This window comes from Leopardus geoffroyi, chromosome B4, assembly GCF_018350155.1.
Source record: "Leopardus geoffroyi isolate Oge1 chromosome B4, O.geoffroyi_Oge1_pat1.0, whole genome shotgun sequence".
Classification (NCBI taxonomy): Eukaryota; Metazoa; Chordata; class Mammalia; order Carnivora; family Felidae; genus Leopardus; species Leopardus geoffroyi.
Genome location: NC_059341.1, coordinates 74,665,437 through 74,691,666, shown reverse-complemented (window position 1 = coordinate 74,691,666; position 26,230 = coordinate 74,665,437). Strand labels below are relative to the sequence as shown.

At 42.9% G+C, this 26,230-nt stretch overlaps 1 protein-coding gene and 1 long non-coding RNA gene across 2 annotated transcripts in view; one reads left to right on the top strand and one right to left on the bottom strand.

Annotated features, from left to right (window-relative positions):
* Positions 1 to 26,230, bottom strand: part of PCED1B (PC-esterase domain containing 1B) — a 136,577-nt gene that overhangs the window by 33,938 nt on the left and 76,409 nt on the right. The gene's annotated exons all lie outside the window — the stretch shown is intronic.
* LOC123590039 lies at positions 4,596 to 7,937 on the top strand. Its single transcript, XR_006708563.1, has 3 exons — positions 4,596 to 5,771; positions 6,193 to 6,447; positions 7,768 to 7,937. It is a non-coding gene; the product is annotated as an uncharacterized LOC123590039 (long non-coding RNA).

Genomic DNA, 26,230 nt, shown 5'->3' with positions numbered 1-26,230 from the left:
CTAGTATAATGCTCAACTCTCCTCTACCTACGACCATGTAGTTTTTTGGGGGGATTTTCTGCCTCTAAATGAATTTAGAAAGACAATCAGAGAGGAAGAAGCATAGGTAGAGGGAAAGGAATAACCTTATAGCCACCAATTACGAGACAGAATTGAAATGTAAACATAATGAATACGGAGAGAGATCATTTCATAGCCTCATCATCCTCATTTTCTCTCTTGAGGCACAGCTCCAACTTTTACGAATACTCCTGAAGACTAATTCCCAAAGACTAAAGCAGGCTTCTTTTATCTCATACAAGTACACATTTCTTCATAGAACAGGTTAAATCTATGATGCTAATAATGCACAATACTCCCAATGAAGACAATAAGTTTAAATGGAATCACAAAACAGAATAAATGGCCAGTGTGAAGGTCGGAGGGAATTTTCATTCGCTATCTCATTTTGCCACATCCCACCTTTCCCTGCCTCATTAAAATCCTGGCCATATATTGCTGTTCTCCCATCTAAGGAACGTCTGTTCTTTAAATAGTATATGGAACTCCTACCGGTGTGACCTTCCTTCTTGGCAGGTCAGCTGAGAATATTAACTAGAGTACTTTGTTCCATGGTTCCCAGAAGAGCAGGAGACCGTAATATTCGGAGAAGCTTCATTGTTGAAACAGCCTGAGCAGTCTGCCAAAAATGACCAGCTCCCTTTGCCCTGAAGAAGTTTCTCTTGTGTTTGCAATAAGTAGATATCAAAGGGACACTTATGGGTCTAAACTAGTTCCCATGCTTGTAAGGAGACCCACCTCTGAGATGAGGAAGGCAGTGGCGAGGCAGATCTGTTTGTGGGGCAATAGAGAAAGTTATCTGAAGGACGCTGGCAGCAAAGGGCAGGCAGTTAGGGTGCAGAGAGGTCTTAAGGCAGCCTGACCAAATGCCCCTACAGGTGGCAAAGTACATCAAAAAAAAACCACTTCAGTATCACGGCATGGGATATTTATTCAGTGATAGGTAGGCAGGAAACCCGGGAATTCAGGTTAGCGAGGTCAAGAGCAACACAAGGCCCCAGCCATGGAGAAACCGAGGAATGAAATGGGTCAAAAGCAACCACAACTCAAGACACCAAATGCAGTCATCACAGTTAGGTCCTAAATGGCAGACAATGAAATACACTGGTGAAACGCAATCAGCAAACAAGATTAGAATCTCGGAGGCTATCTGGTTGCCTCAATGGGATGTATAGGACTAGAGCAGGTGCGCTGACCCTCACACCAAAATTTATGTCAGTGGGTGAAAAGACAGTTGTAACTTCCCAGTGGACCATGATTTAAGCTATTCAGGACTACACGTACGGAAGTACATCTGTGTCTCTAAAAGAGATTAGAAGAAATGCTCACAGTTTATAAAAGTCCTTCCCAATGTTTAATCTTTTTGTTTTGGAGGTCAGCCAATGTTCCAAATCTTCGACTCTAGCTACCGGGATAATCTGGGCGTGCGAAGGCAGTAATCTGAATTACGGTGGTGATCGACAGGGGTGGGGGCAAACTGATGAAGCAAATGGTGAGCGGAATTGGAGGAGGGTACAAGAGTCATGGCCAGAGAAGTATTGTACAGAATGGCTCCCAGTGTTAGAAGATAAACTGAGACACATTAAAATTGTTCGGAGTTTATCTGAGCAAAAAATCAGTTCTGATGGGGTAGCACCAAGTCAGAAGTGGTCAGGAGAATTCCACCAACAGGAGCTCCCAGGTCTCCCAGAGAGACTTTCTTTGTAGAGAAAAGGCGAAAGTAAAGCAAGGAAGTCATTGATTGGCTCTATAGCTTAAAGCCTAGTTGGCCGGTTGTGATTGGTTACCCTTCGGTTTCAACTTTGTAATCTTGAGGCATTTACAGGCTTAGATTTTAGTTTGCTTCCACAGGTTGCCATGGCATTAAAGCTATTTCAATCTAATGGCCTCCTTGTCCGGTTAACTTAACACGGGTTTCTGAAGTGGTTTGGACAACTGGATGGATGGTGATGCCAACACAGAATAGGGACAGTCTAATGCCTGGTTGCAAAACGGACTCCACTTTTTACTTTCTGTGCACATTTGAGCCAATTACTTAACCTCTCTGAGCCTTTATCTGTATCTGCTTCCTGGACATCTTCTGGTTTTGTCCAGGCTACATATTTCTCTTATTTCAGCCTCTAAACACCCTGTTCCCTGCAGCCTGTTTAATTGCCTTTCATATCAAAGGGAAATGAAAGCAAAAAGAATAGGTTTTCTTATCGTCATCATTCATTTACTGTCTATTGTGGTTTCGAAGCTATTTGCAGGCCCTGTGGAAAGAAGCAAAGATTATAAAGCATAGTCTACATCTTTGAGATAGTTACCAGTTTGTTTAAGTAAAGCAAATCCATATGCAACGAGAAAACAGTAGTTCTATAACAATGGATAGACATTCCACAATGATATTAGATAGATTGGATATATTCACAGGAGGAGACAGAGCGAATGGATGTTCTATTGGTCAGGAGCTAATGAGGAGATAAGGAGAGCGAACTGTCACCTCTTTGTCAAGTGCTAGGTGCCCCATATATCAACGGATGGTTCTGAGTCAGCTATAGAAAATGGTAACGAGGGGCGCCTGGTTGGTTAAGTGTCTGACTTTGGCTCAGGTCACGATCTCACGGTTTGTGGGTTTGAGCCCCACCTCAGGCTCTGCGTTGACAGTGCTGAGCCTGCTTGGGATACCCTCTCTCTCTCTCTCTCTCTCTGCCCCTCTCTGACTCACACTTTGTCTCTCTGTCAAAATAAATAAACTTTAAAAAACGAAAATGTAATGAATATGGATCACAAAGAGAAGGGCATGTAGGGTTCTCATTAGAATCACGTGGTAGTAAAAACAAACAAATGAAAAATCCACCTGCACCCAGGCCCCACCCCCCAGAGATCCTGCATCAGTTGCCCTGGGCCTGGGAACCCAAGGATCCATGCTTTAGGAAAGCTTCCTGTGATTCTAATGTGCATCCAGGGCTGAAAACCTCTGCCTTAGGGCAAAGACTAGATGATGAATATTTTCACGTCTTTTTTTTTTTTTTTTAATGTTTCTTTATTTTTAAAAGCGAGAGAGACAGAGCACAAGCAGGGGAGGGGCAGAGAGAGAGGAAGACACAGAATCCATAGCAGGTTCCAAGCTCTGAGCTGTCAGTGCAGAGCCTGACATGGGGCTTGAACCCACGAACTGTGAGATCATGACCTGAGCCAAAGTCAGACGCCTAACCAACTGAGCCATCCAGGCGCCCAGAATATTTCCACATCGTTTGTGGAGAGCTGCAGGCCTGGGGGTGAATATTTCTTCTGGGTTGTAAAGAAAATGTGGCTTCCTCCACTTTGCCTAGGATGAGAGTAAGGTAGATGCCTTGGGCTGTGAACATGCTAGTTTGTCTGGGGAAGCGCAAGCTGAAGGTTTGGGGAAGGCGCCCCCCTGAGATCTGGTAGATCATTGAATGGTAATGCTGGGGTATGGCATTAAGGAGAAACCTGGGGATTTCAAGCAGACCTTTATCAGAAGATAAGGAGGTAAAGCGAGTCTGAACACAGACAGCACATGGCTGTGAAGCCAGCTAGGTCCTTTTGGGAAAGCGGCTTAAATTCAGCCTCAGCTTCCTCATTTGTAAATGGGCATACTCTTCGTAGCCCCCTTACGTGTTTGTTGCAAGAATGAGATGGGAGAATATGCATACAGCACAGAATGCCGTGGCTATCATACAGACAGGAATAGGCATCAGTTAATGTAACTGTTGTTTCAAATAGATAAAGGTTCTGTGTGAATGAATCCTGTATCCCAGCCTCAGGATTTAGGTGGCGGCTCGTAAAGATTTGCCTTGGAAACTGGTGGAGACCTAAAGGTTTCTAGTTGAAGAAGTTGAAGGGCATTGAGAGAAAGCCTGTCACCTTTAGCCTGCAGGGAGCTGAAAGGAAGAAAAGGAGCCAGAGGGAAGGTGTCGAGGCCACAGGCTCGGGGTTCAGGGCGAGGAAGAAGTGGGTCAGAACAAATGGAACTGGGGGGACATCTGCACCCATTTTGGAGACTGAGACCCAGAGAATGGGGCCCCATGGAGCAGGGCTCTCGCTCGTGCCTTCTCATGAACCAACCTGAACCACAGAAAAGGACAGGCTGGGATAGAGAGCTTTCGCTAATCTGAGTTTAGGCGTTTCTGCTTGTTGGGCGAGAAGTCCAACTCAAGATTACACGAACTCATGCGTATGACAATATTGTTCTGAAACAAAATACTGTGTGCATGAGGTCTTGTCATTGTGTTTCAGTGTGGAGTTTCAGAGATTCCTGCAAATGACATTGAGCCAGTCTGCGCACTTCAAGCACCTTTCTGAGCACATTGTGTTGAAGTGGGTATGTGGGTGGGGAACGGCTGAGACAAGTGCCAGCTGGGGCTGGAGGAGCCAACCCAAGAGCTCTCTTCTGTGGCTCTCAGGCCTGGAGCGGCAGAGAGTTATGCGGAGGGCTTGCCAAACATCTCGGGGAACTTTCTGTTTGGAAATTTCAAGGACTCCCATTTCGTCATAAGGCTAGTTGAAGGGAAAATGCCAGGCTGGAGAGAAACAAAAGATGGCTGGCTTTTAGAGTCTGACTCAGCGTCCCCGCTCATCAGTTGTTTGCTGAAATGAAGACAATATGTGCGATGGCGATACAGCGCTAGAAAGGGATGGCTAAGTCCATGGTGTTTGCACCTGATGCTAGGGCAGCAGAAAGCCACTGTGTAGCCTCAATACCACTCAAGGACCTGTAAACTACCAAAGATTGAAGAAATAAATGGTGTTCGAGGTCACTCATCCATTAAAAGGACTTTAAAGAAGAATATCTTCGTTATGAGAAGAATAGTCACAATAACAACTTAAGGAAGATTACGGACTGTTCTTTTCTGAACAGGACTGCACCTGTTCAGTTGGGCAGGTTGTTCATGGCACAATAGAGTTGGTCCTAAAATCAGTCTGCTTCTCTGCTCACTAAACCTGTACCTTACTGTGGGGCTGCATCGGCCCAGAAGGAATGCCTTCTTCCAGCTCACACAAAGGCATCCCATGAAGTAGTGTGGATCCTCTCAAGGTCTGAAAATGATGCATGTCTTCTGCTTAGATCACTTCTTAAAGTCACTTCCAGATTCAGGTAGGAAACAAATGATGGGAAAAAAAAAGAGAAGATAAAAACGATCGGAATATAAGGTATAGGAAATTTAAAAAGAGTAGCTCAGTGAGGTCAATCATGAGGAACAGTGGGAGGTCTCAAGACAGGTGAAGGCACTCCCTCCCACCCCTGTAGACTCTGGTACTGTGAGTAAACGTGGAGAGAAAGTTCACAGTGACCTAATAAATGGAAGAAAGGAAAACAGGGCAAAATGCAATGCAGAGCCGTTTCACAGGAAGAAGCTACATGAGTCTAGCAGCTAAACCCAGCAATTGTTTAACTGGGGCTGGAAACATTTCATTTGCCAGCAACAGGCCTGTTTTTAGGGAGACCATGTAAAATGAGTGTGTTTCTGACAGCCCCTGAGCTTTTCACTTTCGTCCAAACTCCCTTCGCCCCCTGCCCGCCCCACCACCGCCGTGTGGCCGACGGCTACAGCTGACGTCTCACATCTCCACTTGGATGATGAAAGCTTCCATATCACGTTCACATCTGCAGGGCTCTGCCGCTCTCAGTTCTGACCGCTAACTGCTCAGTTGCACATTTCACAAAAGGAAGTCCTGAACTCGGAGAAGTTTGGACTTGAAACGAGGTAAGTAATTGCGCAGGTCCCTTTCAATGTCTTAGGAAAGCAGAATTTACACATTAAAAACAGATCACCACATTGGGGCGCCTGGGTGGCTCAGTCGGTTGAGCGTCCGACTTCGGCTCAGGTCATGATCTCGCGGTCCGTGAGTTCAAGCCCTGCATCCGGCTCTGTGCTGACAGCTCAGAGCCTGGAGCCTGCTTCAGATTCTGTCTCTCCCTCTCTCTGACCCTCCCCTGCTCATGCTCTGTCTCTCTCTGTCTCAAAAATAAATAAAACATGAAAAAAATTAAAAAAGTAAACATTAAAAAGAAAATTTAAAAAACAGATCGCCACAACTGAGCATTGAATTTTGTAAAAATAAATCAGACTACCTCAAAGGACTTTTGCCCAATGCTCACTGTGTATATCTCTTACTTTTCCACAGACCGGGAAGACCTGTGGCCAACACCCCTGTTGGATTCTTGTGACTTCAGGCTTCTGTGTGGGAACATCACTGAACCCAGCTGAGGAATTTACAACATGATCTGCTTCCCTTGGGATTAACCTTTAATTACTTATCCATCCATCCATCCATCCATCCATCTTGGTCCATGATCTCACATAGACCCTCAACTGTGTTAGATGCTGGGAATACAAAGATAACTGAGGCATGGCGACTGCCTCCAAAGTCTTCAGTAAGGTCAGACAGACATGTAACAAATGCCATAATCTGCCTTAGTGCTACGACACATGTATGTCTGGGGAACAGAGGGGTCACCAAGAAGGAGGAGGTGCTCCCAGGCAGAGCAAACTGTGGGAATAAAGCAGCCATGGTCAAAGAACTGGTGTGGTCGCGAAAAGACAGATAGATCAGTTGGCCTCTTGGAACCCTATCTTTGGAGCGGTTGGAGTAAAGGCCAGGTCCAGGTAGTGGATGTGGCAGAATGGGGCTTGGCTGGCACATCGGAAGATCCCAGTGGAAGTGTAATTATCTTTTTTTTTTATTTAAATTTTTTATTGTTTATTTGTTTTTGAGAGAGAGAGAAAGACAGAGCACGAGTAGGGGAGGGGCAGAGAGAGAGAGACACACACAGAATCCCAAACAGGGTCCAGGCTCCGAGCTGTCAGCACAGAGCCCTACGTAGGGCTCGAATTCACGGACCGCGAGATCATGACCTGAGCCGAAGTCGGACGCTTAACCGACCGAACCACCCAGGGGCCCCAAGGAAGTGTAACAGTCCTTATAAGACTTGGCCTCCAGACAATGTCTATAGTTCCCAGATATGCACTCAACAGATTTAATGTTTGAGAGGAATTCCAGAATGTGTAGAGCTGGGAGTTGCCTAGTGGATGGAATGCTTGGACAGCTACTCTATCACCTCTGGTCCTTAGAGCTAAATTCATAAGCACATTTAGTCTCTGTTTTAACTCTGAAAAAAAAAAAAACAAAAAACGTTTAACGACACTGATGCTTTTATCACTTGGTGCCGGGTTTAACTGTTTAAGCCTGTTACTGAGTGAAGATTAAAGACGCATGTCTTACTATATGTTGCTGCTATAGTTAAACAAGGGTAGTAATTCCCTTGGAGTAAGGATGGGGGTTTTCATCTGCACCTGGTCATTTCACCTTCCTTGGATTTCCAGTTTCCTGACACTTCATTTTCTCTCATTTACCATCTCTCTCTTGCTTTTCTCTCCTTTTTTTTTTTTTATTTAACTGATGGCTCCATACTTCAGTTTTCTCATCTGTACAATGGGGAGAACAATAGTGCCCACTGCAAAGAATTGGAAGATGAAATGAAAAAAAAAAAAAATTCAAGTATAATGCTTAGCATATGTTCATTTGAAAATGTTAAATATCATTATTATCCATGCTCACTGTAGAAAATTTTAAAAATACAGAAAAATATAACAGAGAAAATTATAACAAAATAAAAAAATCTCACTCCCCAGGGATAATCATTATTAACATTTTGCTGTTTTCTTCCCATTTTTTTTTTTTTTTTTTTTTTGGGCTAAGAAATGCTAGGTCATACTGAATGTGGAGTTTGATATACCCCACCTCCATTTTAGTAAGTATCCTTGCAAAGGTTTGTTACCTAATTTAGTTATTATTAGCTGTCTAAGTAAAACTTTTCAAAATGTTTATTTATTTATTTTGAGAGAGAGAGCACATGCGAGTGAACATGAGCAGGGAAGGGGCAGGGAGAGAGAGAGAGAGAGAGAGGAAGAGACAGAATCGAAAGCAGGCTCCGCACTGTCAGTGCAGAGCCCCATGTGGGGCTCGATCTCATGAACTGTGAGATCGTGACCTCAGCCAAAATAAAGAGTCGGACGCTTGGGGCGTCTGATGGCTCAGTTGGTTAGGCATCCAACTTCAACTTGGGTCATGATCTCCCCTTTCGTGGGGTCAAGCCCCGTGTCAGGCTCTGTGCTAACAGTTCAGAGCATGGAGCCTGCCTCAGATTCTGTGTCTCCCTCTCTCTCTGCCCCTCCCTGACTCACTCTCTGTCCTTCCCCGTTCCCTCAAAAATAAATAAATAAATAAATAAATAAATAAGAGTTGGACGCTTAACCAACTGAGACACCCAGGCACCCCAAGTAAAACTTTTTTTAAATTAAGTTTTTAATTTTAATTCCAGATGAGTTAACATACAGTGTTATCTTAGTTTCAGGCGTACAATATAGGGATTCAACGATTCCATACCTCACCCTGTGCTCCTCACCTATTTCACCCATCCCTCCACCTGCTTCCTTTCTGGTAACTGTCAGTTTGTTCTCTGTAGTTAAGAGTCTATTTTTTGCCTTGCCTCTCTGTCTCTTTTCTCCCCCATGCTTGTTTGTTTTGTTTCTTAAATTCCACATATGAGCGAGATCATATGGTTTTTGTCTTCTTCTGACTGACTTCTTCTCTCTAGCTCCATTCATGTCATTGCAAATGGCAAGATTTTATTCTTTTGTATGCCTAAATAATATTCTATCATGGCTAAAGATATTCCACATCTTCTTTATCCATTCATCTATCGATGGGTACTGGGGCTGCTTCCATAATTTCTCTCTTAGTTTTAGGTGAGATCTCATGGTTTCTCCCTGTGGACACTACCTCTCAGACATCCTCACCTTTCTAACTTCTTACCCTGGAACTACCTACCTTGATCCTTAACCTAAATTTCTGAGTGATTCTGGAGAATGTAAAGATCTGTTTGGAGGTGAATCTCAAACGTTGGTAAATAGGGCAGCATGTCTAACATGCAAAGTGGCAAAATGACCCATCTTCGCATATGACAGTCATTGCCTATTGCTTCCTCAAGGCCATTTCCCCTTCTTCCAATGTGTTCAGGTGGTGTGGAGAGATCCCTTGATCACAGGGAGAGCAGACCCTACCCCAGGCCCAAGAATGAATCGGTATAGATCTAAACCAGTTATGGAAATCTCCTTCCCGTGGGCCGTTGATGCTTCTAAGTTTGGGTATCTGACCCAGTTCTCACCAACAGGCTATAAAGAGTAATCTGGAGACTTCCCAAGACAAGGCTTTGTGATGAAGAGGCTTGTGTTGGTTTCCTAGGACTGCTGTAACAAAATACCACAAACTGGGCCTAAAACAACATAAATTATTTCCTCACGGATCTGAAGGTTATATATCTGACCTCAGGTATTGCTCCCTCCGAAGGCTCTGAGGAAGAATACTTTGCCTTTTCTTCAACTCTAATGGCTGCCAGCAGTCCTGATGTTCTTGGCTTACACTTTATCTCTCCAATTTCTGCCTCTGCCTTCATGTGTCCCTTTGTGGCTTCTCTGTGTCTTCTCATGCCATGAGATACTCTTGGTATCTGTCTAAGGATACCAGCTACTGGATTAGAGCCCATCTTAATTCAGCATGACTTCATCTTAACTAATTACATTGGCCAAGACTGTTTCCAAATGTGGTCACGTTTACAGGTACCTGGGGTTAGGACTTCATCATACCTTTTGGGGGGACAACATTCAACTTACAGCGAGGCCTTATGCCCTTTTCCTTTCATCTTCTTGGAAGTACAGCAGCCATCTAATGACCATGAAGCTACACTCTTGAGAAAAAGGTAAATAGGCTAAAGACAACGGACATGGGGTAAGGGAGGTATCTGATAGAATCACAGGACAACTAACTATTGTTGGCAACCACGAACCTCTAGACCTCTTCGTATGTAAGGAAATGACCTGAAGTATTATTTAAGCCACTTCCATGTTCTTCATCACTTGTAGCCAAAACACATCCTAATGAATATACCAAGATTCCACAGGTATATAATAACAAGATTAGAAAAAGAAGGTAATAAAATTTTCTTGATCTAGATTCCTTAAATTTAAAGGGCTATTCTCTATTCTAAAATTATGTGGTTTTCACTTTTTGTTGTTAAAATGTCCTTTTTTTAAAGAAATGATGGTGATTATAGATTGTCTTTTTTTTTTTTTTTTTTTTTTTTTTTTTTAGCACTTGCAAAGGAAGGAGGGAGAGACAGAGAAGGGAAGGAAGAGATTTGGGGTTACTCTTCTTCTAATTTTCAAAAATATTTGCTTGTGAAATCCAAAAGTCTACGACAAGAAGAACGTCGGCTAAACTTGCCTTGAGGGCCTAGAAGCAATAATCTGCCGGAGCCTCTGGCACGGGCTCGATGGCTTTTCAACTTGTTGGCTTGAAATCCAACATGGTGGGAGTATTTGTATCGTGGGAATCTGCAAATAACAAATCAAAACCCTTCCCCCTCAGTTGTTTACTGGCACACACCTGTCTCTTGCAAGTGTCCAGGAGGTCAGGAATTTCTTTGGAAAGCTAGCAGGTCATATTTTCTAGGGTAAGGTAAGCTATCAAAAACTGGGTTGGAGGACTGTAACTGTCGTATGCTCAATTTCCTTGACAGGTGTTTTCCGTAAGTACAGGCTGACTTAGGTTTAGATTTGTGACATGGGCTCGGCCACTGAAGTGGCCCCCATTTTCTAGGTCCCCGACATACAAATAAATTTTTCACAGGAAACACAAGCACATTTTCTGCCACCTTAGATTTCTTGAAAGATTTATGCCAATTTCTTTAAGGTTTTCTCCTCTAAGGCCTTAAAGCAAAATATAAGATATTTAGGAATTTCACCCTCAGACAGACAGAGCAGAGATAGTTCAGACATTTTCTACGTGCTTTCTGCCCACCCCTTTACCTGTACGGAATCACTAAGACACGAACGCTTACTTGACATTATAATGTTAGATACCTGAATTGCAAGTACTCCAGTTTTCCCTAACTGAAAAAAGTTCACTCTCTAATTGGATATTTAACATTCCAAGGACATCACATATGTTATGTAATTCGATGTTAATTTTCTTTATGTCACCTGTGTTTTCCAGATGGCAAAATGTGTAAAAACCATCTTTTAAATCATTACCAGAAACAAGGAGACACCCAAAGCCATTTTAATTTAGCTTTTAGCTTTCAGGCAGACCTGAATCTCATTCATCTCAATAAGACATTCTATTCTGTGTACAATCTTGGGAGTGATGAGTATTGGATTCTTGCGCGTTTACATGCCTTCACTTATCTACATCTTACGGACAGCTGGGCGTTTCTCCTCTTCAGGCTGTATGGTGTAGCGATGAAGGTCTGGGGCTCTGGAGCCCGCTTGGCTTACATCCCAATTGTTCCATTATTCACTGCGTGGCCTTGTGCAAGTTACATAAGCCTCCATTTTCCTCAACCATGCAATGGGAATAATAGCGATAATATCTGCCTCCTGAGTTACTGAAAGGCTTAAAAACAAGATGAGACATGTAAAGCACTCCCTGTAGTATTATTGTTAAGTTTAGCTCTCTCAGCATTTAGGTCGACGGCTGGCAGCGCCTCACTGCCATGTAGCTTTGAGTTCCTCGGAGTCCTCTCTGTTACCCGAGCAATCACGGGGATACGTTCAGTTCTAGCATCTCTTCACCAGGAGCAACCCCCGCCCCCGCCAAGCTTTCAGCCATTTTAGTTGCTCTTTTCTGGACTACCTTCAAGCCTCACTGGCCCTCTCTGGTTTTCAGATTTCTAACTGAGTTCAGCCTTCTGGAAAAAAAAAAAAAAAACAAACGCCTGCTTAGAGACATAGAACCATTTGTGACTTTAAAGTTACATCAAACTGTTCTTTGAAGAGGTTTGCGAAGACCTCAGCCTGTTATCAGTAGGACTGGACTGTTATTAGCACCCGGTTCTGCACTGATCTTGGATTCAGTTCTGATTCTGAAGGGGAGAAATTACAGGATGTTCCTTGACAGGACTAAGATGGCAGAAGGGTTGTGATGGTTGGTGATGATGTTCTGTCCTCTGTTTAGCAGTGGAAAAAAAAAAATTGAGTTGTTTTACTTAAAAAAAAATTTTTTTTCCCAGTAGAGGAGATAACTTAGACTGAGGGGGTAAAAACAGTTCTAGATTTAAAAGACTTTAGAGATTCAGCATTCGTTCTATTTTACATGGTTTTTCTCTCTCCTTGTCTGTAATTAAGAGAGATACAATGGAGAATACCTTCACTAGCCAGAACTCAACTCCCTGAAACTATATTTAAATATATTAGAAATATATATTTTCAGGAGGTAACATCAGACTAGCTGACCTCAGTGATTAATCAAACATCAAGCTCCTGGGTAGGTACTAGTAAAACTTAAGTCAGCCCAGCCTTTCATTCTTGATACACAGATCATTGTACTAAAAGCGAATCTCCATGGAAGTGATTTTGCCTGTTTTGTTCTGTGCCTCTGGAAGACCACTTGGCACATAGTGGGCTTTTGGTAAATATTTATCACATTGATTGATAAATGAACGAATGCATGGTCCCGGAAAAATGAGAAGCGAGATTCAGAATTACAAGGCAGAGACATCGTAAGGTCTGTAATCATCAACACTATATTGGTTTTATGGAAGGGAACCAGGCCTCTTAACGCGGAGCAGTTGGCTTATAGTGTTTAGAAAGATGCTGACAGAGTACTGGCTTTTTTCTTTTTTTTTTTTATAAAGGGCCGATTAACCAGAAATATTATTTCATCAAAATGGTCCACCGATTTCAACTAATTGAGGCTTTAAGTTAGAGAATAAAAGTGCTGACTCTAAGGTTATGAATTATTGCCATCAGCACAAACCTTGTGTTTGATAATAAAACTTTATGGAAATGTCTCCCTCAGCTGGCATTGCCAGATGTTCTGGTGAACTTTGATGGTCCCTTGTTTCATCTCGGAGAAGAGGTCACCCCAGTTTAAACTCCATACTCATGTTCTTGCTCTTACTTGAGGCTAACTAACATTGTGAGCCTTTCAGAGATGTGGAAGATCAGAAGCAGAGAAGGGAAGCTGGAGATTAGCTGTCAGGGTCTAAATTGTGGTTGTGACCTTATGGTGGGTAAGTGGGCACTTGATAAAGCAAATTATGGCAGTGCTTCCATTTGTAATTTGTGTCATCTAGATAGTATATCCTTATCCAAATTTGTGTCCTTAAGCCTTGTTGACTTGTCAAAACTAAAAATGATAGGCAATTGCCTCACGAGCTTTTTTTTTTTTTTTAGTGTTTATTTATTCTTGAGAGACAGAGACAGAGTGCAAGCAGGGGAGGGGCAGAGAGAGAGAGAGAGAGAGAGACACACAGAATCTAAAGCAGGCTCCAGGCTCTGAGCTGTCAGCACAGAGTCTGACACTGGGCTTAAACTCACAAACCACGAGACCATGACCTGAGCTGAAGTCGAACGCTTAACCGACTGAGCCACCAAGGCGCCCTGCCTCACGAGCTTTTGTAAACGCTTTGTAAAAAATGTACTGCATTTTTCTATCACTCGGCATGAAGAGGTTCAATCTTATACCAAATCTATGACCCCGGCACACTTGACGTGCTTTCACTTTTTTCTATTTTTCTTCTTCGCTTTATTTTTTGAGATGCTGACAAGAGCTCTATGGCCTATTTGACTGTTGCCTTTGCGATGTTTGGAAGTGTTAACGTGATCTTATCAGGCCTCAGCAGCCTATGAAATTTCTTGTGGCACCACTCCATTTTCTCAAAGGGTAACTTAGTATCTCCCCAACCCCACCACCAGCCCATTCCTATTTATTTTGGGGACTCCCCAAAGAAGTGCTTCACATTTGCTCCCAGGCGGGTCTGTTAGACAGTTACCACATGGCGTCCACCATATCTTTCTGCTGGCTGCCATTTGACTTAACCTACCACTGCCAACTGCTACTGTTTGAGCGAAGAATATCAGTGTTCATGCAAGAAGGGTGTGAGTGTGGTGCTGGGGTTAGTGCAGAGGAGGGCAGAAAGGCCATTTCTCTAATTTTCCCTGCTACACTGGCTTACATGAGTCTTTAAGCCGATCTGACTACATCCGGGGTCCTTTGTATTCCTCTAGCTTCTGTCCTTTACCCTCACTCAGAATCTTACAAATTCTCTCCTGGAAATAATTCTGTCAGCATCTGGCACTCATTCCCCAGCTAGAGTCTCAAACATTCTTTTGGAAACATTCCCTGAGTTTCCTGTTGCTATGTCCCACCCTCCCCTACCCCTCTGAGGCGGGCTAAGGCACCATTCGGGGCAAAGATGACGTAATCATCATCTCTGCCCTCACCTTTGGCAGTCCCTCTCCAGCTAGACTCAGTCACGAAGCAGAAGCTCCACACGCACATGAGAATTTAATGCGAGGGTGACGAGCATGCAGTGACAAGACAGGGGAAGTGTGCACGTTAGTAGTCAGTTGGCCAAATTGTCTCCTACGGAAGGAAATCTTTTTCTCCTGTTTCTGCAGGGACGAAACCAAATCTAACAACCTTGGGTTCTGCACACAATATAATCTCCTTCAGTGCCTCATTTAGGTGGGCACTACCAGGGTCTTGGGGGTTCGTCATCCCTCCGTTGAATCTAAAGGGCCTTTGTGGAAATTTTTCTTAGGGACACAGTGTTTCCTCACGTGCCCCCGGATGAGTACTTGGGAGTATTTGTGTTTGGTAGGTGTCCCCCAGCTAGTAGCATCCCTTTTCCTCTCCTCCAGGGCCATGGAGAACATGCAGTCTAAGCCTCTCCACAGGCTTCTCTGAGTTGATAGCTCCATCTGGGACTGCTCAGCCTGCCCCAGGGGGACGGTCTTATTTGTTCTCTCTCCTCCATTTCCTTCTTTACTCAGTATCCTTTTGCTATCCCATGCAGATAGTTCTGACTTCTCTTCCTTAAGTTTTCCTGACTTCAGCGAGTTTGAGACCCGGATGCTTTTTACGCATGTTTACTCATGTATTTAGTTTGAGGGAGAGAACGAGAACGGGGATGGGGGAGGGGCAGAGAGTGAAGGAGAGAGAATCCCAAGCAGGCTCCGAGCTGTTAGCACAGGGCCCAACATGGGGCTGGAACTCGTGAACTGTGAGATCATGATCCGAGCCGAAATCAAGAGTCAGACGCTTGACCGACTGAGCCACCCAGGTGCCCCTGAAACCCAGAGGCTTTTAAGAAGAAAGAGTCCTGAGCAATAATATTTAAAGAACCATCGGACAGGACACACCTATATTAAAAGGAGCAAATAGATAGGTTTCTGAATTCCCAAATGGGATTTCCATACATTAGAAATGTCTGACCCGACATCTAAAAATTATAATACCCTAGATAATGACCCAATAAAATTAATTATGAGGTTTTGGCTCCTTTGGAAAAAAGCTTTGAATGAATTTAATTCATGGATATGAGCATACTGTGCAAGTTAATATTGATTTACCAACTCATATAATATGAGCCCCCCAGAGTGAATAAGTACTTTGACATTGAACTTGGTTTTGCTGCCCGGATATTATGGGCGCTTGGCCACTTTGCTTCTAGGATCATGTAGTGTTAAAAAAATAAAATAAAAAACAAAGAAAGAAAAGGAAAAGAAAATTAAATTTCTAAGATCAAATTCCTGAGATAAAGCCAGTACCATATGCTAAACTGGAAAGATTCTACTCAACTGGCAATTCAGTTTTTCCATAATTTGTGATTCAGTAGTAGAGGTACTAAACATCAAAAATACAGAATAGGAGATGTTAAATGGATCAGGGATGTTAAATGGATATTTTAAGATAATTAAAAGTGTTATAGTATCTAGTTATATAAGATTGCATAGTTTTATAAATAAGGTATAAAAAGGTATATAGTTAGAAGTGTTATAAAAAACAGTAAATGTCATTTGTTTGGGCTTACTATGTACCAGAAACTTTGCCAGAACTTTACTGACAGTATCTCATTTAATCGATGCGTTAGCTAGTTGCAATTCCCATTTTACAGATGAGGAAACTAATGCTCAACAATGTCAAGCGACTTGCCCAAGTTAACACAGTCTGTTAGTGGCAGGCCCAGGATTTGAACCTGCCCATGTCTGACCCCAGAGAGTATGCACTTAACCAACATGCTATGAGACAGGACAGGAAGCCACTAGAAAAAAATAAAATTAAAAAAAAAAAAAAAAGGATTACATCTCAGGTTTGCAAAATGTCCAAGAATGACTTTCCTATCTCTTTTTAAAATTGTCGCATTCACACAGATGAGCTAAGGCTCTGAAAAAGTAAATGCTCGAGAAGAGGAGGAGCTGAGAGCAAATGGGTCTGATGTATGCCAAGACCAGGGAGTGAGGTATACCAATGAGCAATCTACTAGAACAGGGAGGAAGTAGAAGTCTCAGGGAGTTAAGGTTGTTAGCCCAAGGTAGGTACATGGCTCTGAATAATTTGTGATTCGCTGAATTCAGCGAGAGGGGCCCTGTTATTTATAATGTAGCCAAGAAAATGTTTTCTTTATGGGATCGGACTGGACTGTCTCTGCAAGAGGGTCAAGGAGGCAGAGAGATGCTAATACAGGGAAGTCACACACAGGACCTGGGGGAGTGGGGTTTCAAGAGAAGGCAGGGTACCAGGAGTACCCACAGCAGAAACCTGATGTGGCTGCTCTTGTCCCCGCATCCACGTTGTCTGGGAATCCCTCACATCAGTAGCAGCAGAATCTAGGTCCCAGCAGAATCTAGGCTGCTGGCACTGGAGTGGAAACAGGTAGTTTGAGGCATGAAGCTGAGGCAGAACAGGGATCCTCAGCATCTGTGCCTGAGAAAATCCTGGCTACAGCCTGCGATTACAAGGCACCAGGTAGATAAGTACCAGGAAGTCGGATGTTTGATGTGCTTTGTTCTTCAACTCCCTCCTCCCCATTTTCCCTGCTCCCAACAGAACTCTACTGGATTATGTGCCTGTGTGTCCCGAGGGCAAAAATCAGATCTCAGAGACAGTCCAGTCCGATCCCATAAAGAAAACATTTTCCTGGCTACATTATAAATTACAGTGCCCCTCTCACTGAATTCAGCGGATCACAAATTATTCAGAGCCATGTACCTACCTTGGGCTAACCCTCATCTGTTCCCATCTTGCAGAACATGCTCCAATGACCAATTCTCCCCTTCGAATGCGGTCCTGGAAATATTTCATCCCACCTGTGGCTTGACCAGCAGGGAATACAGTGAATGTGCTGCTTCCCTGAATTGCATCTCAAGCTTTCAGTACTTGTCACTTAAATCGCCTCAGCGTCGCAAACGGCCACATCATGCCTGAAGTGAGTGTGTGGCCATTGAACACCGGCTAGATCTTTCTCACTTAAACAGCAGCTATCCCACCAGACATCCATCCTATGCCTATGAACACCCAGTTACAAATAAATTGTACGTGGGTAAAATTAATTTCTTTGAGGCGTTAGTGGCCTAACATTCCAAACTGCTGAAATCAGGTTGAATTCCAGCCAGTTGATGGTGTCATCGGCACCAAGAGTGTCAAACTCTTCGTGCTCTGTGATCCCTGCGGATAAGGTAAACTGCCTTCTGTGTCTTCAGTAAATTAAGCAAAATTCAACTACAGCCAGCAAACATTTATGGAAGACATATCGTGAATTAGTCACTCTTCTTAATGCAAGGATGATTGAGATTTGTTCATGATGTATGGATTGACTAGACATAACTAGGTAGCAAGGGGCTGGTGGCATGTGGGGGAAACAGGCATGAATATGGCTAAGTAGGAGGTGATATGAGTAAACTCTTACAAAAGCCTAGAAAATTTAGCAACTCACCGAGTTGTTCTAGCAGTGGTGTCGTTTCCTGTATACGTAATCTTCACAAAACCTCTCTGTTTTCACATTGCCATCTGGTTGCTGTGGTGTCCCGTTCAGCCCGAAGCTAGGTCTGCCCAGCACAACTAGGCCGGCCGATTGACTGAGGACTTTCGACCACGCGTGCTCGTCACAGCAGAATGTGTAAATTCGATTTGTTTAAGGGTGTTGATGGCCGGGACTAATACATGAGAAATGTACAAGTATCTCATCCTACCAGCACCGTGTGTGACTTTAAGACAACAACAATGTGAAAGACGGTGCACGAGACAGAGGCATCTCACACGCTGCCTCTTCTAGAATGCAAAGATAACTAGGAAGCAACAGGGAACAAAGGGACCTCCGTCTGCAAGGGTGACTATAATAATGGCGGGGTGTCCACTTAACCATTCGACAATCTGAGTGACAGTGCAGATGGGCCACATGTCTGCATTTTGTTGCCAGCCACCAGGCACGACGACACAATTTTTGGTAACCGAAGCTAAAGTAATTATTTGGGCCATTGACTAATAGTTCCTTTATGTTGCCTTCCAGTAGAGGGAGGAGGAGAACGAGGAGGAGGAGGAGGAAACCTTTCTGCCCACGGTTTTTACTAGGCTGCCAGATTGACATCCGTGGGCCTGGTTCACATTTACTAATCTGAGTCTTAGCAAGAACAAGAGATTACCCACTCAGGTATGGAGGTTCTTGGTATTTTACACTGAAAACAATGACTCAACCCTGGATATAACTGAAAAGGGGGAGAGGTTTCTTTCATAGCTGCTAACGCCCATTCGGAGCCTTCTTTTCTCTCTTGACACTCTTTGTCCCAAGAGAGCCTTATGCAGTCTTAACAGGAGTTGGCCACAGGCCCTAATCCTGAGGCAGACACCTAATTATGCCTTCTCCAGGCAGGATCCCAGGCTCAGACCTTTCCTTGAGCCTGGGCTGTGTGTAAGGTTTGTGCTCTCTCGGTGAGGCAGCCCAAAGATTTTCAATGGACTTTCTGTTTTGCTTTTTATTTCCTTTCCTCCCTCTCATTCATTCCTCCTATATCATTCAAATATTGTATTACTAAAGCTCAAAACACAGTTCTCGGCCAAAGTGAGGATGACATAAAATTCTCAAAAGACGTAATAAAGATGAAATCAACTGTTAATAGAGAATCAATAGGGCACCTGGAGTCAGGGAGTCAAAAAATGGTGTTGGAACAGTTGGACATTCATATGCAAGAAAAAAGAGAGAACTTTGACTGTACCTTGAACCATATATTAAAATGAATTCAAAATCTCTCGTAGACCTAAGTGTAGAATGTAAAACTGTAAAAGTTCTAGAATAAAACATAGGAAAAATTATTTGTGACCTTGGGTTAAAGATTTCTGAGATATGACAGAAAAGCACAAACCAGAAAACAGGAAATAATAAATTAGACTTTATCATAACTGAAAGCTTCTCTTTAAAAGACACTGTTAAGGGGCACCTGGGTGGCTCAGTCGGTTAAGTGTCTCACATCGGCTCAGGTCATGATCTCACAGTTTGTGAGTTCGAGCCCCGTGTCAGGCTCTGTGCTGACAGTTCAGAGCCTGGAGCCTGATTCAGATTCTGTGTCTTTCCTTTTCTCTGCCCCTCCCATGTTCATGCTCTGTCTCTCTCTGTCTCTCAATAATAAATAAACGTTAAAAAAAATTTAAAAGACACTGTTAAGAAAATAAAGACTAGCTACAGACTGAGAGAAAATGTTTGCAGAACGACACATATCTAGCCAAAGACTTGTAGCCAGAATATATAAAGAACTTTCAAAGCTCAGCAATAAGGAAACAACTTAGGGAAAAAAATGGAAAAAAAGATGTGAAGACCCTTCACCGAAGGGGATATATAGATGGTAAATGATCACATGAAAAGATGCTCAGCATTGTTAGTGATTAAGAAAATGCCAATTAAAACCATAATGAGATATCACCTATTAGAACGGTTAAAATAAAATGAAACTGGGGGGTGCTTGGGTAGCTCAGTCAGCTGAGCGTCCAACTCTTGGTTTCTACTCGAGTTATGATCCCAGGATTGTGGGATCATGACCCGAGTTGGTTTCTGAGCAGAGTTTGGAGCCTGCTTAAGATTCTCTCCCTCTCTCTCTTCCCCTCCACTGCTTATGCTCTCTCTCTCTCTCTCTCTCTCTCTCTCAAAAAAAATTTTTTAAATAAATAAATAAAATGAAACTGATAAGAGCAAGCACTAGGGAGGTTACAAAGCAACCAAAACTCATACTATTTTGGGTGGAAATATAAAATGGCATAGTACTTTGCAAAACAGTTTGGCAGTGTCTTATAGTATTAAACATACACTTACTTTATAACTCAGCCATCATCCACTTAACTCAGATAATCGAAAATCATATTCATACAAAAACTTGTTTCCTAATGTTACAGCAGCTCGATCCAAAATTGCCAGAAACTGAAAACAAGCCAGGTATCCTTAGACGTAAATGGATCAACAAACTGTGGTACATCCATACAATGGAACACTAGTCAGCAATGAAAAGAAACGAACTCCTTATATAGGCAATGATTTAGATAAATCTCAAATGCATTCTGCCAAGTGAAAAAAGGGTACATATTTGTACCTTGAAAGGGTACATATTTGACGAGTCTATTTACACAAAGTTTTGGAAAAGGCAAAACTATAGTGACTGAGAACAGACTAATGATTACCAAGTCTGGGGTATAGGGAAGGGGATTGGCTACAGGGAGGTACTGGGGAAGTTTTGGGGTGGCAGAAACGTTTTCATCTTTATTGGGATGGTAGCTACATGAATATACACCTACACAAAAATTCATCAAGTTGTACATTGAAATGTGTGCATGTAACTGAAGGTAAATTATTTCTCAATTAAAACACTTAAAAAATAACAGTGAGTCAAAACCATTTTCAGATACATGGAAATTAAGAGAATTGGTTGCCAGAAGACTAAGAAATGCTGCCAGATGGGAACTTGGATCTTCAGGAAGGAAACAAGCGTCCCGGAAATGGTAAATATGGTACAACTGTATGGGTTTATTCAGTTTTCCCTTCACATATCTTCTGGTGGATGCAGGTAGGATACAGAACACCTGCGTCATGGAGGGGGATGGTGATGGGAGGGGATTTTGTAAGAAGCAAAGAGAAAGTTGCTAAATCCATGGGGGTTTACTAGCTCCTAAAAATTTAGCTCTAGCTCGGTGCCACGGTGCAGGGGAAATCCAAACTAAGTCTTCACAATGCTGAACAACCTGGTAAATAAAACAAATTTGAGCGAGCTATTCCCAAACTTGCTTGTTGGGCATTGGGTGTCCACGACTTGCCGTTAGCAGTTATTAAAAAATATTTGTCAGATAATTATGACCTCAATTTCCAATGTGAGTCTTCTAAGAATTATTCTAGCAAAGCTGCAATTAGTAAATGGAGGCCCATGACAGGAAATGCCAAAGTCTTGGGTCAAGATTTAAACTGAGGTCAATCCGATTTCCCGTTCTGCTGACCGACCAACACTACCCTGGTTTTACCTCAGACTGTGTTTTCCCATATATAAGTGGAGATGATAATAATGCCTATATCATAGGGTTGTTCCAAGGATTGAAGGAGAAAATGTCTGCCAGTACCTGGGCTATAATGAGAACTCAATTAATAGGGCTATACACACACACACACACACACACACAAACACACAATATCTCCAGTTAATACATCTGATAGCCAGTCAACACTTAAAAGAGAAGGTGTGTAGAACCTTCTCTTTTGTGGATCCCCGCACTGTTCTATGACCAGAAATCCCAACTTTTTAAAAAGTTTATTTAATTATTTTGAAAGAAGAGAGAGAGGGGCGCCCCGGTGGCTCAGTCAGACAAGCATCCGACTTCAGCCTAGGTCATGATCTCGCGGCCTGTGAGTTCGGCCCTGCGTCGGGCTCTGTGCTGACAGCTCGGAGCCTGGAGCCTGTTTCGGATTCTGTGTCTCCCTCTCTCTGACCCTCCCCTGTTCATGCTCTGTCTCTCCCTGTCTCAAAAATAAATAAATGTTAAAAAAAAAATTAAAAAAAAAAAGAGAGAGAGAGAGAGGGAGACAGAGAGAACGTGAATGGGGGAGGAGCAGAGAGAGAGATACAGAGTGAGAGAATCCCAAATGGGCTCCTTGCTGTCAGGACAGAGCCTGATGTGGGGCTCGATCTCAGGCACTGTAAGATCATGACCTGTACTGAAATCAAGAGTCAGAAGCCTAACCAACTGAGCCATCCAGGTGCCCCAGGCAGAAACCTCATCTTAATCCCAACAGCCGGCCAATCAACAATGCGTTTAGGTTATCATGGACCTCTTAAAGGCACAATAGCAATTTTCTCCTTGAAACGCACTAAACTACACATGGAAAAATTGTGTGAATTTCAAACAATCCTCAGACTGTCTCTGAGAGCTTCAAATTAGCAATGGTTACCTTTGAGGCTTACTCCAGCTGCATTTTTGGCCCCAAACCTGCTCCAGAGCAAAGGGCTGTCTGATTGCATTTGGAGCTAAATTTGGATTCAAGGATTTAAGCGGATTCCCCTAACATTTACTGAGCTCGTCTTATTTGCTGGACATCACGCTAGACACTTTTGCATATATATTTATTTTAATTTGTTTCAATGAGAATACTCTTTAGCGCATCTGCTGCATTTCCCGCAGATGGTTTCCTCAGTGTTTCAAAACATATGAAAAACCTGAGAAGTATTTGTGAGATTCTTACGATCATTTTTCTAAGATCTGAAATCTTTCCTTTTAGATGAATAATATTTAAACAACTGATAAAAAATAGTGTCTCTTATCTGGGAATTATATTTTTCTTCTAGTATTTCAGAGATTAATCATATTCATCCTAAAATTAGTAATTGTGGATCTTCTTTGGCAGGATGGCTCAAATAGCATTATAAATATCATGGACATTATGTCCCTCTCCTCCTCCCACCCATGTTCAAAGGGAAAAAAAAATTATGTGTTTGTATACAAAGCTAAAAAATATATATAATTCCAAACTTTCCAAAGAGCACTGTAAGTTGTATATTAGCTTTGGGGGAAAATTATTGACAACTCTGACAAAAAAACGGCCTCGGAACAAACCCACAGGTACAGTTGGGTATCTTCTCAGCCTTGTCCGTTTCAAATTGATTTCTTCTTGCCACGCCTCAAGGTGGTTCCCTCAGGGACATTTCTGTTTCCTTTGGGGTCTCAGGAGACCCTATCTTCCTTCCTCAATACTGCCAGAAGAGAAAAGAGAGCTCACAACATGCCAGTCCTTATCTTTTACAGACGTGATCTCCTAGCAAGAGTTCTGGAAGAAGGTATTGTCATCTCCATTTTACAGGAGGAGGGTCAGAGACTTTAAGCAATCTGCCCAAGTTCACAAAGCCAGCAATGAAGATCTGAGACTTACACCCAGGTCTTTCTGGCCACAAAGTTCATGCTGTTTCACTATATTATCCTGCTCTGCCACATCCAGAATCAAATTCAAAATTTATCAGCCTAGCACTCATAGATTTCCTTGATCAGGATCCAATTTTGTACAACAAATTTTATATTATCCTCAAACTTCATCCAAGCTAACCACCATACAGCTTTCCTGATTGTATGTCTCAAAGTCGGATGTATCTACTGGTCTGGAATACCTTTCCCTTCTCCTGTCCCAAGCTTGCAAATTCTTCAAGGCTGACTATGTTTATCTTCCACAGGACCCGTCTGACTCCTCCAGCTTTTCTCTTCCTAAACATTTGATGAGTTTGGAAGTTGATATCCCTTGTCCCTCTGCCACACCACTCCAGCTGCCTTTCTTCCAGAGATGAATGGTTCCTATTGCTAGCAGGCAGGCTGAACCTGGAAGATGGGAGCATGGCCTTGGTCTGAGCACGGCTGGATGGAGAAATCTGGCAACTGACATAGGACTTCTGCCCTCTAGTCTGAATCAGAGCCTGGAGACCTGCTGCAAACAGCCTTGGGACTAGTATCAATTGGCCCAAAGGAGTGTATGGGCCTCTGAAGGGAAAGAGATGGCACCAGCACAGGCAGGCGCTCCTGGGATGCCTACTGGGCTCCTTGGTCTTTCAAGAGAGCTGAATAAACAGGCCAAGTCTTCTCCATCCCTGAGGCTGAAAGACCGGGGGCATTTGCAGCCAAGGAGACCATCAGGATGGAGGTAGCTTCCTTTTGGTGTTCCGTTTAAAAGATCTATTATCAAACACAAAAATCACCAGGACCAGATGGATTCAGAACTAAGTTCTAAGTGATCTTTAAAAATAAGCCAATAAGCCAGGTTATCCAAAAGTAATAACATACTTTTTCAGAAAAATGAAAAAGAAATCTTTAGTATCCTCTTACATATTTGTCTTCATTTTTTTCGCCTCTGTTTAATGTTCCTCTCCTCCTCTAGCTCACCTGAAGCTACCTCATCCCCCAACCCCGACACATACACATTTAGCTGCCTTCACGGACTTGCTGCTTTCAAACTTATTTCTCCTTGCCTTGTCCCTAACCGCCCTCTGTCATCAAAATGTCTGTTGCTGTAGCCGCTGGTCAGGCTGAGTTTTAGGAGACCCACCTTCCCCTGCTCAGATCAAACAGACAGTTTTGCCCCTGGGGGGCTCCCTTGAGCTGGACAGCTCCTCGTTCCTCCCTGGGCTCTGCTACTGCAGGTAGAGAGAAAACCCAACAGAACATTATGCAGATTCCTGTCTCAATTAAGATGTCTCTAGCTTCCAGTAACAGAATACCAACTCAAACTGTCACAAACAATGCATTCTCTTCTACAACTTTAAGTAGAGGCAGGCCGTAGGGGTGGTTGATTCGGGGGCTCGGCAACATCACCTAGAATCCAGCTTCCTTCTTCTTCTGCCCTCTATTTATGGTCCTAACTTCATCCTCGTCCATGTACAGGATGCAAAGACGATTGGCTCCTTCCCCAGGCAACTCCAGCAAACCCCACCTGACATCTCAGCTCATTCACAGGGAAGCGGCATGGTTGCCTTTGACGAGTCGTCTGAGGGGCGACTGTTAGAAAGCCAGCCCCAGGGTCCACTTCAGCTCCACCTCCCAGAAGGTCAGTAAGGAAATCTAGCACAAGTGTCTCAGGAACGCCCAACAGAAATGAAAGTCGTCACCAACAGAAAAACCTTTTGGATAAGGGTGATGCTTTCAATTTTGACTACAGTTCATCCCGACTAGTTTTTGTTTTGTTTTGTTTTGTTTTGTTTTGTTTTGTTTTGGTTTGTTTTTGTAAAAAGACTTCCCTCTTGGATTGAGGGAATCCATTTTATGGAAGGAATGATTGAGATGAGCAGAACATTATTTTAAATTCTCTTCACAGAATGGATTGTGACTCACTTGTTGTCTGACTCTGGCCAGTTATACTCTACTATGGTCAATTCATAGACTAGTGCTATTGACGTGTTTTTGAGGTAAGCTGAATGTTTTTGTGCATCTACATTTTGATTGGTTTAGTTTAAATTTTCAGATGGATTATTTAAAAAAAAAGCCAGACATTCGTTAAAGCCAGTAAAAACAGGCTTTCTTCAGTAACTAGTACAGTAGAGAAAAAAGAATCGAGCATAGAACCGAGTACAACGTTTACTTGTGTAGAGATGTAGAGACCGAGTGAGAGTCAGAGAAGTGGAAAATTACAAAAAGCAAATCGGGGGATTGGTCAACATGATTAGGCCATTGGGGTTTGTTAACTGGCTGTTATGGAAACAGGACTTCTACTGCCTGAAGATTGGATAACAGGTGTCCTATCTTCAGGTGTTGACTAGAACAAACAAATTATTTTGTCAACCTTGAGTTTTCCTAGGCAGAAGCTTAAGGGGGGATGTGTTTTTCTACAGATGTGGCTTTGACCTACTAGAAGCCTTGATAGTGTTTGTTTAAGATCTGTGTGTGTGTGTGTGTGTGTGTGCGCGCGCGAAAGGGGTTGATGAAATCATTTGAGATGAGAATAAAGGACAGTTTTCAGAGGTAACCTAAAGAGATCATGCTACAATAATTATCTTGCACAGTTGTTACCATACGATTTCTCTTTGTCACTGAACCTACAATTTTGTTTACTAATATAAAGTCCAATTAATACTACACATTGAGCTTTTTAATTGAAGCAGAGGACCAATAGAACATTATGCCTCAGTCACCCCTGAAAACATTGCTTAGTAGTAGCATAATATGCACATAACCGGCTCCAAGGGATAGCCTTGAGTCAGCTATCTGGAACAACTTTTTTTTTTTTTTAAAGAAGGGAGGTTTTGTGGATGCATAACTCAAATAAGTCAGGCTTTGCCCACCAACTTTAAGTGCTGATAGGAAATCAAGGAGTTAGTCATAAAGG